Here is a 14036-nt window from a genome sequence, read left to right as displayed (position 1 = left end):
CTGAACTGCTCTTCTGACCTATGCGATTTAACAGCCTGTGGAGGTGCCAGTGATAATGACTCAAAAAAACATTTCTTCAATCCATTCTGATCACCTATCATTGTGATATTTGAACACAGACACAAAGCAGCGTTGGTGAGAATAGATTCTTTCATGCTTTAAATATGTGCCTTTTAGAATAATTGAGTCAAATGCCATATCTAAACTTAAAAAATGGCCACAAAATGTCACCTGTACAATAACTGACATTTCGACATAAAGGGAAAAAGCACTTACGGCGTCACATAAAAAGGAATCATTATGAGCTGTGGGCTGATGGCGGTGAATGGAGACTATGGTCGATGGAACGCGACAGCTCTGCGCTCTTCAAGTTAAATTAAACATTACTGGAAAAACAACCATATACCTTGACAGATGATTACAGTAATAAAGTGCCTGACATCAACACAATCTTTTAGGTAAGCTCATGCTTTAATTAAATCCTGTGACTATCTGCATCTGTAGAAAGCACATATAGACCGGTAGGCATACTGGTGCATGAATGACCCATATCGTGCCTAATATTTAATATTACCCTTGTTTCTAATTATGTAATTTCTACTATTCCAGTCAGGCTTAAAGAGAACCTGAGGTGGTTCGTGGGGGGGGGGGGGGGGGGGCAGATGGGACACAGAGGCACGCCCACCGAATTTACCGACAATAATTGTCGCTATCTGGAAGGTAAACATATGGGAGAGGGATTCCCTGTTTATAACACAGGGTTTCCAGAGCTGCCATTGGACAGCTGTCTCTCCCTGGCTGCGCCCCCTGCCACTCCCCCGCCTCCCTGCACACTGTGAATGAGAGACGCAGTGTTTCATTCCAGCGTCATGACCCAGAGGTCACCAAAGTGAAAGTGGGCCACAGGAGTGGCAGGGAGTGGTGGTTTTTGCGGCAACCTGATCCACTCAGCCCTAAACACCCCCCCCCCCCCCCCCCCCGGAGCAGGTAGCCTACATTTTTTTTTTTAATCTATGAGACCACCTCAGGCTCGCTTTAAAGTGTTTTCTGCACACCCTTGAGTTATACAGTGTCCCTCCATTTGAGTGTTCCGTTAGTTTAAGTCCCAGACAGGGGTGTAACTAGGCCCCACCGGGCCCCCCTGCAGAAATTCTGAGCGCCCCCCCGGGGCCCGCTTGGGGCCGTTTTGGGTGGCTGGAGGGGTCGCAGCATGAGGGGAAAGCCATGGCCACACTCGGCGGGGAGGGGGACGTTCCCCCCCCCCTCCCTCACCTCCGGGCTCTCCCCCCTGAGCTCCCCTCCAGCTTAAATTACTGTCTGGGCAACGGCGGGCAGTGTCTGGGCAGCGGCAGCTACATACCTTCCGTGCGCTCCAACGTGCGTTCCTCTCTCTAGTCTCTGACGCGACTTCCTGTACAGTATAAACAGGAGGGGAAGGGGAGTGCAGAGGGGAGAGCCCAGAGGTGAGGTAGGGGGGGAACGTCTCCCCTCCCTGCCGAGTGTGGCCATGGCTTTCCCCTCATGCTGCGACCCCTCCAGCCCCCCAAAATGGCCACGAGCAGCCCCCCCCCCCCCCCACGGGAGCAGGGGCTGCAGGCCCTATTGTTACGCCAGTGGTCCCAGATCAGTTTAAAAAATATTCTCTGCAATATCTGCCCCCTCCCGAAACACCTTCTAGGCTGGTTTTGCATTTAAAATAATAATAAATCCAGTATTGTATAGTGCTTTTATCCTGTCGGACTCAAGTGAGGCAGCCACTAGAGCGCACTCAGTAGGCAGTAGCAGTATTAGGGAATCTCGCCCAAGAACTCCTTACTAAGTAAATAGGTGCTGGTGCATTGAACAGGAAGAGCCAAGATTTGAACCCAGGTCTCCTGTGTCAGACACAGAGCCCTTAGCCATTATCCAGCCACTCATAATTCAGGATATATTGCTACTACTTGAAGAGGACCCGTAACAATAACAATTTCAGAACATAAAAAAATATTCAGGATACCCATTTTTTACATTAATTATTCTGGTTTCAGCATCAGACATACAGTGGGATGCGAAAGTTTGGGCAACCTTGATTTTCCTTTATAAATGACTTTCCTGTATAAATCATTGATTGTTACAAAAAAAAGTCTGTTAAATATATCATATAGGAGACACACACAGTGATATTTGAGAAGTGAAATTAAGTTTATTGGATTTACAGATAGTGTGCAATAATTGTTTAAATAAAATTAGGCAGGTGCATAAATTTGGGCACTGTTGTCATTTTATTGATTCCAAAACCTTTAGAACTAATTATTGGAACTCAAATTGGCTTGGTAAGCTCAGCGACCCCTGACCTACATACACAGGTGAATCCAATTATGAGAAAGGGTATTTAAGGGCGTCAATTGTAAGTTTCCCTCCTCTTTTAATTTTCTCTGAAGAGTAGCAACATGGGGGTCTCAAAACAGCTCTCAAATGACCTGAAGACAAAGCTTGCTCACCATCATGGTTTAGGGGAAGGATACAGAAAACTGTCTCAGAGATTTCAGCTCTCTGTTTCCACAGTTAGGAACATATTGAGGAAATGGAAGACCACAGGCATAGTTCAAGTTAAAGCGGATCCGAGATGAAAAACTAACTATAACAAGTAACTTGTCTATATATCTTATCTAAAGTTTAGATAGTTTACACAACAAATCTAGCTGCAAACAGCTTTAATAGAATATGATTATTTCTTCCTGTGATACAATGACAGCAGCCATGTTGTTTGTAAACATTACACAGAGGCAGGCTTATCTGCATCTTGAGCAAAAAAAACTAATCCCCCCTCCTCCTCCCTCTTCCCCTCTGCCTCTGAAATCTCTGGCTAGTAATACCTCCCCCTCCTCCTGCCCAGACTGAGCTCCCATAAGCCCTTGCTACTGTCTGAAAGTGCCTTGGTTCTCTGAAAACCTGTGGGCATGGCTTGTTTAGTATATAGGGAATTACAGTATTAAAACAAAAAAAAAAGTATTTGGCTTGAGGAATGCCCTATAAACAATAGGAAAGGAACCCAATTATGCAATGTGTAAAAGTTCCTCTCGGATCCACTTTAAGGTTTGAAGTGGCAGACCAAGAAAAATCTCGGATAAACAGAAGCGACGAAAGGTGAGAAGAGTCAGAGTCAACCCACAGACCAGCACCAAAGACCTACAACATCATCTTGCTGCAGATGGAGTCACTGTGCATCGTTCAACCATTCGGCGCACTTTACACAAGGATATGCTGTAGGCGAGAGTGATGCAGAGGAAGCCTTTTCTACCCCACAGCACAAACAGAGCAGCTTGAGGTATGCTAAAGCACATTTGGACAAGCCAGCTTCATTTTGGAATAAGGTGCTGTGGACTGATAAAACTAAAATTTAGTTATTTGGGCATAACAAGGGGCGTTATGCATGGAGGAAAAAGAACACAACATTCCAAGAAAAACACCTGCTACCTACAGTAAAATATGTTGGTGGTTCCATCATGCTGTGGGGCTGTGTGGCCAGTGCAGGGACTGGAAATCTTGTCAAAGTTGAGGGATGAATGGATTGTACTCAGTATCAGCAAAAACTTCATTTCACTTCTCAAATGTCACTGTGGGTGTCTCCTATATGATATATTTAAAGGGAACCTTAACTGAACGGGGGTAAAGAGTTTCACTTACCTGAGGCTATTACCAGCCCCCCTGCAGCAGTCCTGTGCCCTCGGAGCCGCTCTGGAATCCCCCGGTCCCCCTCTGTCACTTAGTTTCGTTTTAGGCGACTCACCAGTCGGCCGGCCGCCATGCATATTATTGGACGCATTCCCTACTGCAATTACCGAAGTTGTGGATTTATTAAACTCTGGCCCTCGCCAGATACTGAAAAGGTCTAATACTGACACAACCTTTGTGACTACGTATAGTCAGGAATACAAACAAATCACACAGATCGTGAGGAGGTCTTTACCTGTATTGCAGGCTGATAATTCTCTCAACCAGATTATTAAAAAGGGAATCAGATTTGCAAGCAGGAGAGCTCCCACACTCGGGAGTATCCTGTCACCAAGTCTCTTCTCCCCAATACACAACGGCCATGCTGGTTGACTACACCAGGTTCCTACAGATGTAACTTTTCAACCTGCAACTACTGTGCTGTCCATACTTCTACTCGCTCTGTCACTTCTTTTTCTAATGGTAAAACTTTCTCTATGAGACAATACATTAATTGCGATACGAAGTATGCAATTTACCTTATTTCATGTTCTTTATGCCACATTCAATACGTCGGGTGTACTACCAGACACCTCAGACAACGCATAGCAGAACACTACAGGGGAGCAGGCTGGCTAACATTGGAGGTGTCTAACGTGGCGAAACATTTTAGATCGGTCCACTCAGGTGATATGTCCTCCTTTTCATTTCAAGGTATCGAACGTGTCCTGAGGCCTACGAGAGGGGGCGATGTCTATAAACGACTCCTCACTAGGGAGGCCTATTGGATTTTCCAATTAGGGACACGCTTGCCAGGAGGTCTAAATGCTAAATGGGACCTAAATTCAGTTACCTAAAGTGGTGGTGTTGTTTTACTGTCTGCTTGCTATCTTTTTAACTGTATTCTCAGATGTACAATTTTTGCAATTTTTGCTGCGTAACGGATTACTGTGCTTAATCATATGTTTTCACATTTTTACTACTGTATTATGTCTGTATGTATTTGATTAACCAATTGGGGGTTTACCTGTGGTTTTATTTCCCCAGAGTTTTATATGCACTGTCTTTGTGGGTGGGGTCAGTTGAGCTTGTGCTACCGGGTGTGGCTCCAATCTATTTATGGGTCACTCCTTTCACTTGTGCCTGTGCTATGATTAAGGGTGTATAGCGCCCGAAACATGTCAGCATGTGGTGATGGTTTTAGCTTGCTATGTTTTTGATTGAATAAACGAATTTGATTCCACCGACATTGTGCGGATTTCACCTTCCAGTGGCTGGAGGTTTAGAGCGGAGTTCCACCTTTGTTGTGCCCTTAGCGATGTTGCGGACCGCAACGCCGCATTCCGCACGTGTAGATATGCGTCAACGCGTATTTTTGTATGCATTGCGGTCCGCAACAGCGCTAATTGCAGTAGGGAATGCGTCCAATAATACGCATGGCGGCCGGCCGACTGGTGAGTCGTCAAAAACGAAACTAAGTGACAGCAGGAGACTGGAGGATTCCAGAGCGGCTCCGAGGGCACAGGAATGCTGCAGGGGGCTGGTAATAGCCCCAGGTAAGTGAAACTCTTTACCCCCGTTCAGTTAAGGTTCCCTTTAACTGACATTTTTTATCATGACAACCAATAATTTATACAGGAAAATCATGACAATTAACAAGGTTGCCCAAACTTTTGCATCCCACTATATTACTTATAACTATATATTGCTGTATATTAGCATGTAATCCAACCCAATGGTGCTTGGCCTAGGCTATAATGTCACGCAGCCTTCTGCTCCATTGCACTCTGGGAAATCAACTGACGTTCAGGGCCGGTTCTCTCATGAAGCAAGGTGAAACAACATTTACATCAGACGCAGAGATTACAGGGGCAGCATTTTTTTACTGTGTTTACACTAACCGCATGCAGTCAGAGTAGGAGGAGAAGCGAGAGGAGAGCAAAGTGAGGAGGTTATCGTCGGGGAAAAACAGCTTGTTGTGCTTTGTGAGGAGTCTGACAGTGAGTGGGGGGGGGGGGGGCAGGAGTGCAGCAGTTTCTCATCTGACTTGCACAGCAGAAGGGAGGAGGTGGCACTGCTGTCCTGACTGAGGAGGACTGGAGTAGCTGAGGGTAGCAGTTTGTTTGTCACAGGCTCACAGCCAGACAACGTGCTATTGTGTTGAGCTACAGCATGTCAATTAAACCATATTAGGAAAAATGCAGTGACTTTCCTATGAAAGATATTATATTCATAGGTACTATGTTGAAACTACTCAGATTCTCACCACAAGCTGTTGAACTTGAACCTGGTAAAACAATATTTGAAATAAACATATACTAAAGTTATACTAGCTCAGTATCCATTCTGCAAGCCTGCAAAGCTAACTGCAAAACACACAATTTGCTCACTATCAGCTAAAGCACTTTCCTGCCTTTATCTGGTCAGCAGGCGCCAGTCAGCCAATCAGGTATACTGTCATACACCCTTTGCCTGCTGTACCAACTCTAGCAGGAATTGCATAAATTAGCATCCAGGTGGGAGGCTTCGGTTGGATGTAATCTGTAATCGTAGATTACATCTTTTACAGGGACGCCCCATGTAGGCACATCTCCCACACCGTCCCCTCCCTAACCACCGTGCGATACCCAGAGGGAAGTGCAGGTGGCCCTGGACCTCTCACCACCAGGAAATTCACCCCCAATGCAAAGCTAGGAAATATGTACTGCAGATAATTCCTGTAATCCAAACAGGCTTATCAAACAATGATATAACGTTGAACTGTGCTGCTCTAACAAAAACGTATAGTGGCTTCTGTTAAATTCCACATAGCTTCCAAGTGGAAGCAGCCTGGTCTATCTTTTGACCAGATATCGAGCACCACTTTGAATAAACATGGCATCCCTATCTTGATGTTACCGATAGTGTTGACATGACTTTGGTCATTGATCTTTGAGCTCCTTGGGGCCTCCTAGGACTCACCTTCTGTTCCTCTATGTTTGGAAGTTACAACGCGATCCTCTTTCAAATGGGTATAATGTCATTTGGTGACAGCAAAATTGGGGATACTGAGTCTCAGAGATTATATATACTCTTCCATGAGCATTTTTAGTAGGGTAGTTATACCTTTACTTATCTTTGGCACTGTATGGTTTAACTAGAGTTCTTCCAAAGATTCTTGCTTTATGCTGATCTGATTACTTGACTGCACCAGTGGTTGATTTGTGCCGATTGTTTGTGTTCTGAACAGGGAATGTTTTGAATATTTGTATGTATTTTACGAATGCTAGATTATTATTATCTTCAATATCTTTTTGAAACTCATAAAAACAAAACAGGAAATTGGTAACAGATATCAGAATAATAAATCAGAGTAGGTCTGTCCCAGCATTCTGTATATGTCTAATTTGACCACTAGTTTAGATAGAGATATGGGAGACGGGGCTGAGTCTGCAGGTGATTGCGTCTCTTGATCTTTCACATCTGTGTTCGATGTATCTCAAATAACCATCTGACACACCTCCCGGGGATGCCAAATATGAAATTTGTTGGTACAGTTATTAATTCTTGCTGTAATGTGTTCCAGTTGTTTCCCTACCCTAACCTGATCCCATATCTTTCATTTGAGTGGCTGTATTTATCTCTATCTATCTGTGTTTTAGCAGCTGATAAGATATGCGATGTACATTTCTGGGCCTAACCTTAAAGGTAGATAAAGGGAGGTCCAAAAGTAATGTAAAGGTGCCATATCCTTATAGATGGCCACCAGATTTGACCATCAGATCAAATCTGATCTGAAAGAGATCTATTACTGCAACACACTAGGCACCGATTTTTAATAGATTTCAGCATGAAATTAATAAAAATCTATCTAGCCGCAGCATTGCACTGTTTGATGCAGTCAGTGCAGTTTCTAGGATAAATTTCTCCCAGGGCGAGTGTCAAAAAATATGCTACATTATCACCACATCGCCAAATGTCATTTGTGTAAATCACGCACCTGTACTCACATCTCGAGACTGCGGAAACACCCGTCGCTCAAAAAAAATTGACGTTTGCCGTAAAAATTACAGTAAAAAATGCATATTGGAATTTACAATTTGCAACTGGCTATACCACCTATACCTACATCGAACAATTTCAGCAAAAATTGATTGTACACTCGATCGAGCCAGCAGCCGCATCGAGTGATAGAATCGGCGAAATATGCTCTGAAATATGCTCTGTGTGCCTTGTACTGCGATAATATTTTATTCATTGTACACCCCCCCCCCCCTCCCCCCCCCCAAGACCAGGCTATTTTTCACAAAAATGGCCACTGCAGCTTTAAGGGCTCACATACAAGTCATAAAATGTACAACAACATTGTGCTATGCCCAAAGCTCAAAAACCATTGAGCACAACATACAACATAGAACAAAATCAACTGAAATAACACAAAATAAAAATACAATTGGATTTGTCGCAGAGCGGGGACGGTACCCCCTTAAAGGGACTCCGAGCTCAAGTAAAAAAAGAAAGTTGTACTCACCCGGGGCTTTTTCCAGCCCAGTGCTGGTCGGGAGGTCCCACGACGGCGTCCTGGCTCCTCTCCTAGTCCCCGCTCCGGAATGGCTGACCGGCCGCAGCCCGGGCGACACTCTGCTGAGTGTCGGACTGTTCCTTCCGCGTATGACGCGGCTGACGTCACACGCCGGCCGCCTCGCGCCATCACGGCGGCCGGCGTGGCAGTACGGTGCATGCGCGCTTTAATCGCGCATGCGCAGTACTTTCACGCCGGCCGCCGTGATGGCGCGAGGTGGCCGGCGTGTGACGTCAGCCGCGTCATACGCGGAAGGAACAGCCCGACACTCAGCAGAGTGTCGCCCGGGCTGCGGCCGGTCAGCCATTCCGGAGCGGGGAGTAGGAGAAGAGCCAGGACGCCGTCGTGGGACCTCCCGACCAGCACTGGGCTGGAAAAAGCCCCGGGTGAGTACAACTTTCTTTTTCACTTGAGCTCGGAGTCCCTTTAAGCGTTACCCAGATAATTTAACATGCTGGTACTAAATCAAGTTAATTCATACCCTTAGTCCAGGGAAATATCATACAGGTCGAGCCACATAGCCCAGACTTTGTCAAGTTTCTTAGGAATTATCCTATGTTCGTAAACCTGTTTTAGGATCGGTAAATCTTTTCTAATATAGGCTTCCCAGTACTGTACCGTGGGAGGGTGATCTTGATTCCACCTCAAGATTATTACTTCAATAGCATAAAAGACAAGGTTTCTAAATGATAGGCATTTTGCCTATACTTTTATTGTATCATTAATTATGCCCAATAGATAGTTTCTAGACCTGGTTGATATAGTATGATTAGGAAACATCCTCTGTCCAAGTTTGCACCTGTGACCAGAAGGTTAGCAACTGGGGACATTGCCACAAGATATGAAATCTGACCGCACATCTGACCGCACCGTGAACATGCAGAGGGAATACCCTTCTTAAATGTTTTCCTTCAAATGGGGGAGTAATATGCTCTATGAATAACCTTAATCATTAATCATAATAATAATTTTATCTTTGGCAGAAATTCTGGCTTTGACTGAAACGGAGCAAGATTACTCAGAATTGAGGTCTGGGTCATCAGTTTGCTATTTAGTAAAGTAAAACGTTTTTGCATTTTGGTGGACATTTGCAGTCTTAGGACCTGATAGAGGGCAGACTATGCTTTAGGAAGGTCCCCAGTTGCTGCACTCAGTTCTACCAGGGTTGATTGAAGGTTCAGTTGGGTGTCTGTTCCCCCAAATTGTGCTGAAAAGGCATGACGGACCCGAAGGAATTAAAAAAAACCCTTGTTAGATATACTGTAGGATTCCTTCAGCTGATTAAATGTCATCAGATGACCCTCGAAGACCAGGTCCCTGAGTCTTGTGATTCCATAATTGACCCAAAAGCAAGGATCTGGTATTGTTAAGAAGTGGGGAAGTGCTTTATCGTGCCAAAGTGGCAAAATAATTGCAGTGGCTGGACTTGGGATTTTTGAGCTAACTTTCAAATCTGTAGAAATGTTTTCATCGGAGTAGTGAGACGTGGGAGCAGTTACGTCCTCTAAAGGGTAGACTTGCCAGGGCGTTCAATGAGCCTATTATTGCTGCTTCTATTTTGTTGGAGGGATTTTCTGAGGATTGAGAGAACCACCACCAGGTAGTTACCAATACCGCAGCGCAGTAATAAAGCTTGAATATTGGTTTTGCAATCCCACCTTCATCCTTTGGAAGGTGCAGGGTTTTAAGAGCTATCCTATGGATCTTTGAATTCCACAAGCAGGAAGAGATATGCGTGTCGATAGTACCAAAGATAGAGTTAGGTATGGGTGGTAACATCTGTCTTTAATACCCTACTTTATTCCTAGATCACATAGGGTTGTAATTTCCTCTTGTTGGTCAACAGACAGCTTAGAAATTTCAGCCATTAAAACTGAAAAAAAAAATGAGCGTTATTGAAAGTGCCATTTTTTTGCCAATGTCAGGTGATGCAGAAAAATTGGTGGCTGGGACCCAGAGACCCATGTAAGGGGGGAAGCTGTAGTCACTTACTCACTGAGAACTAAGAGATCCAACCTCAGGGATACTGCAGTAGAACACCAGTCACCATCTCTGGAGTTTCAATATCTTGGCATTGTCACTTAACTTGGCATGCAAGCTGAGTCTGACCCTACGTATCCTGTGGCAATGTCCTGCAATTTTCTTGCTGCTCGATAGCAGGCTTGCACTGACATATTGAGAAGCCGAATATTTTGGAGTTGGTGTAAAAGAAGTAATAGGAAGTGACTCCCTTGAGGTGGGTTAGCGGTCCCGTCTTCTCTCTCTACTGCTGCATTTCCTCTATGTCTGTTATAGAACAGATGCTAGACCTTCTATATGACAGTGGTTCCCTGGTGACATGACCTTGTCACCATAGTCATTATCATCTATGCCAATCACTGCATATGCAACCAATGCTCCACATTCATCTGTTGCTATGGCAGCATCCAGTAGGTCCTGACCACATGCACCAAAGTTATCCAAGTCTGCCTCCTGCTGTTTGGATTGCACTGAAAGATCTTCAGCCGCATCCTAAAATATCATGGGAGACTCATTGGAAGGTAAAGGCACATTTGCAATGCAGACTATTGGGTGGGTGTTTGCTCCTGTCACTGCTTTGCTGGTTCCTACATAAAAAGAGACTACGGCATGTCTGCCCCAAGAGACCCAGTCCACAGTCCTCTCCACATGACTTGGCTGTTTGCTCTTATTCCATCCTCCAAATACATGTAGCAACATACTGGTACTCCGCACACATCTCAGACCTGTTTGAAAACGTATGCTGCTGCCTTCAACAGCTGTCGTTGTTCTACAGTGGTAGACTCCCTGGGACTATGCCCTCTGTCATATGTCTGCCACTGGGTCTAATATATAGTCTGTGTGTGTATGTGTATCAAGAATACGTAGTCACAGGGCCCCTAGTGGCCGGACCGCAAAATGCCTTTCAATCGGTTTAAGCACACGGACCATGCAATCTGTGGTCGCAATTGGTGCGCAGAAACCACTGGAATTTTGGCAGCAGACCGTCTAGAAGGGAGCCTGTGAGTTACGATAATCCAATTTACACACTATTTTAGGATATAACTGCCACCACCTCTGTTACCATGGGACAGAGGAGCCCACTGACTGGCTGACCCTAGACCTGCAAATAAAACGGTTAAACACACTCTATTCTGTCTAGCTAGCAACAATAGTAGCGACTCTTCAGAAGTCAGGGTTCAGTTTGTGAGACTTAATAGCAGGGTAGCTGAATAAATAAATGACGGTAGCGTCGTTTATTAAATATGCAATATGAATAATTAATATATACAGAAATTCATTAAAATCAACAATTATAGAAACATTAATAGCCAGTATGAAAATAAAAGGGAGAAAATACTTAGGTTCGTGGAAATATGTCCTTCTGGGAAAACTCATAAAGTTCTTGGTTTCAGTTCAGTTCAGTTCAGGAGCAAAGTTCAGACAAGATGGCCACCACTGTTCCTCAGAGTGGCAGCATGCTCCCATGAAGGTGGAATTTGGAGGAATGAGGGAGGAGTCCCTGGCAAACACTTTTGACTGCTCCCCATCTTTGGGTGGAGTCTCAGGTCCAGCCCAGGGGCTGGACAGGGGGCAGTTAACTCCCTGGATGGGTTCCTGGTGCCCACCAAATATGACATTTTCCATATCTCAGCTTACGCTACCCGCACACACTTAACGGTCACAGATTCATGTTCCTCAGAATATGACAGTTCTTATGACATCAAACTTGGGTGCTTTTGCATGCCCGGTTACGAAGTAGCGGAATACCTCGGGTTCTGGGTATGTCAGGGCCTCAATTTAATATCAAAATATTCACCAGATCCGGACCAGCAGAATGAGATAACTTTCACATCTCTCCTATGAACGGTATTCCTTAAACCGGCGAAAAATAATAACTCCATGCATTCCTAAACTGGCTTCATGGCTTCAGCAAGTCTGAGCCCTGGCTGGGGAAGCCTACTCTGGATGAAAGGACTTTTGGTGATTTACACCTCTGGCTAATTAACAAGTCACTGGCCAGGAAGGGAACTCTTTTGTTTATGTAAATTAACCACACTGACCTTTCAGTGAGCATACTTGCTCTCATGAAAAGAACTGTGCTAACACCTATGAAGACAACAGGACCACAGGCTTCACTGCAGATAGCCACAGACAGACAATCTATGGCAGGCAATGCAACGACAATCGGTGCAGTAAAGCGATTGCGTTTTAGTTTCTCATGGCTCATCTGTCACATACGCAATAGTGATATGTAACATAAGACAGATAGGAACAGGTCAGTGACTTAAGCTGTGACTACAAATAGGTGTACAATTTTTATATCCACCTATCAGGTGTGATCTTTGGTGGTGCACCTCTATACAACAGGACAGTGTCTTCAACAGTTCTTCAACAGTGTCTTCAACAGTTAAATAAATAAGTGTACTTTTTTTGTCAACCATTATAAGGTGTGATCTATGCTGGTACAGAGCTGTACAGTATCTTCAACTTAGAAAAAACAAAAACAAAAAAAAAAACATAACTTTTTTCTAACACATACCAGGTGCTATCAGTGCTGGAGAAACACTGTACAGTGTCTTAAACAGTTAAAGGGGCACTATGGCGAAAAATTGTAAAATTTAAAATATGTGCAAACATACACAAATAAGAAGTACGTTTTTTCCAGAGTAAAATGAGACATAAATTATTTTTCTCCTATGTTGCTGTCACTTACAGTAGGTAGTAGAAATCTGACAGAAGCGACAGGTTTTGGACTAGTCCATCTTTTCATAGAATATTCTCAGGGATTTATTTATTTTCAAAAGCACTTAGTTAATGGCAGTTGCTCCGTCCAACTGCCACAAAACTGTGTAGCGAGCAGGGAAGCTGGCCAGCATCATTGTTTAAATCCTTTTTAGGGAATATCTTTATAAAGAATAAAAGCCTTGCTGAGAATCCCTTATGAAGAGATGGACTAGTCTAAAACCTGTCACTTCTGTCAGATTTCTACTACCTACTGTAAGGGACAGCAACATAGGAGAAAAATCATTTATGGCTCATTTTACTCTGGAAAAAAAATACTTCTTATTTGTTTATGTTTGCACATATTTTAACCTTTTGGGGACCAAGTACATTGAATCAACGTCCAGCAGGTGGTGCTACTGTTCTGAATGAACGTTGATTCAACGTCCGCGCTACCGAACCGTCCCGACGCGATCATGTGCACAGGAGAGGGGAGATTAAGCAGTCATATGACAGCTGGCATCTCCCCTCAGTGATCAGCAGCCATTGCGTATGGCTGCTGATCACGTGATCACTACGATCGCCGTCGGAACGTAGTGATCAATTTGACAGCTGTGGCAGTAGGAGGGAAAGAAGAGGATCCACTCACCTCCCTGCGGTTCCCGCGATGATCGGGGCCCCCCACCGCTCTTGGCGGCATTTCTGCTCCTTCTGACGTCAGCACCGGGTCCCGGCTTGATGACGTCATCAAGCCGCGACCCGGAACTGAGCGGCAGTAGGAGCTGAGATGCCGGCCGGAGCAGAGGGGTCCACTGCGGCTCATTGCTGGAGCCTAGAAGGTGAGTGATTGCTGCTGACAAGGGGGGACACCTGGCCACACAGGGGGGAGACAGCCCAGCGAGACCCTGCAGGGATCCGGCTGCCTGACCCCCCAATGCCCCCCCTTCTGCAAAAATGTCTGGTCCTGAAGGGGGGTTAGGCGGCCGGTCCCGTAAGGGTTACATTTTATAATTTTTCGCCATAGTGCCCCTTTAAACACTTAAATAGGAGTGACATTTTT

Source organism: Hyperolius riggenbachi, chromosome 6 (genome assembly GCF_040937935.1).
Source record: "Hyperolius riggenbachi isolate aHypRig1 chromosome 6, aHypRig1.pri, whole genome shotgun sequence".
Classification (NCBI taxonomy): Eukaryota; Metazoa; Chordata; class Amphibia; order Anura; family Hyperoliidae; genus Hyperolius; species Hyperolius riggenbachi.
This window is presented reverse-complemented; position numbering follows the sequence as displayed.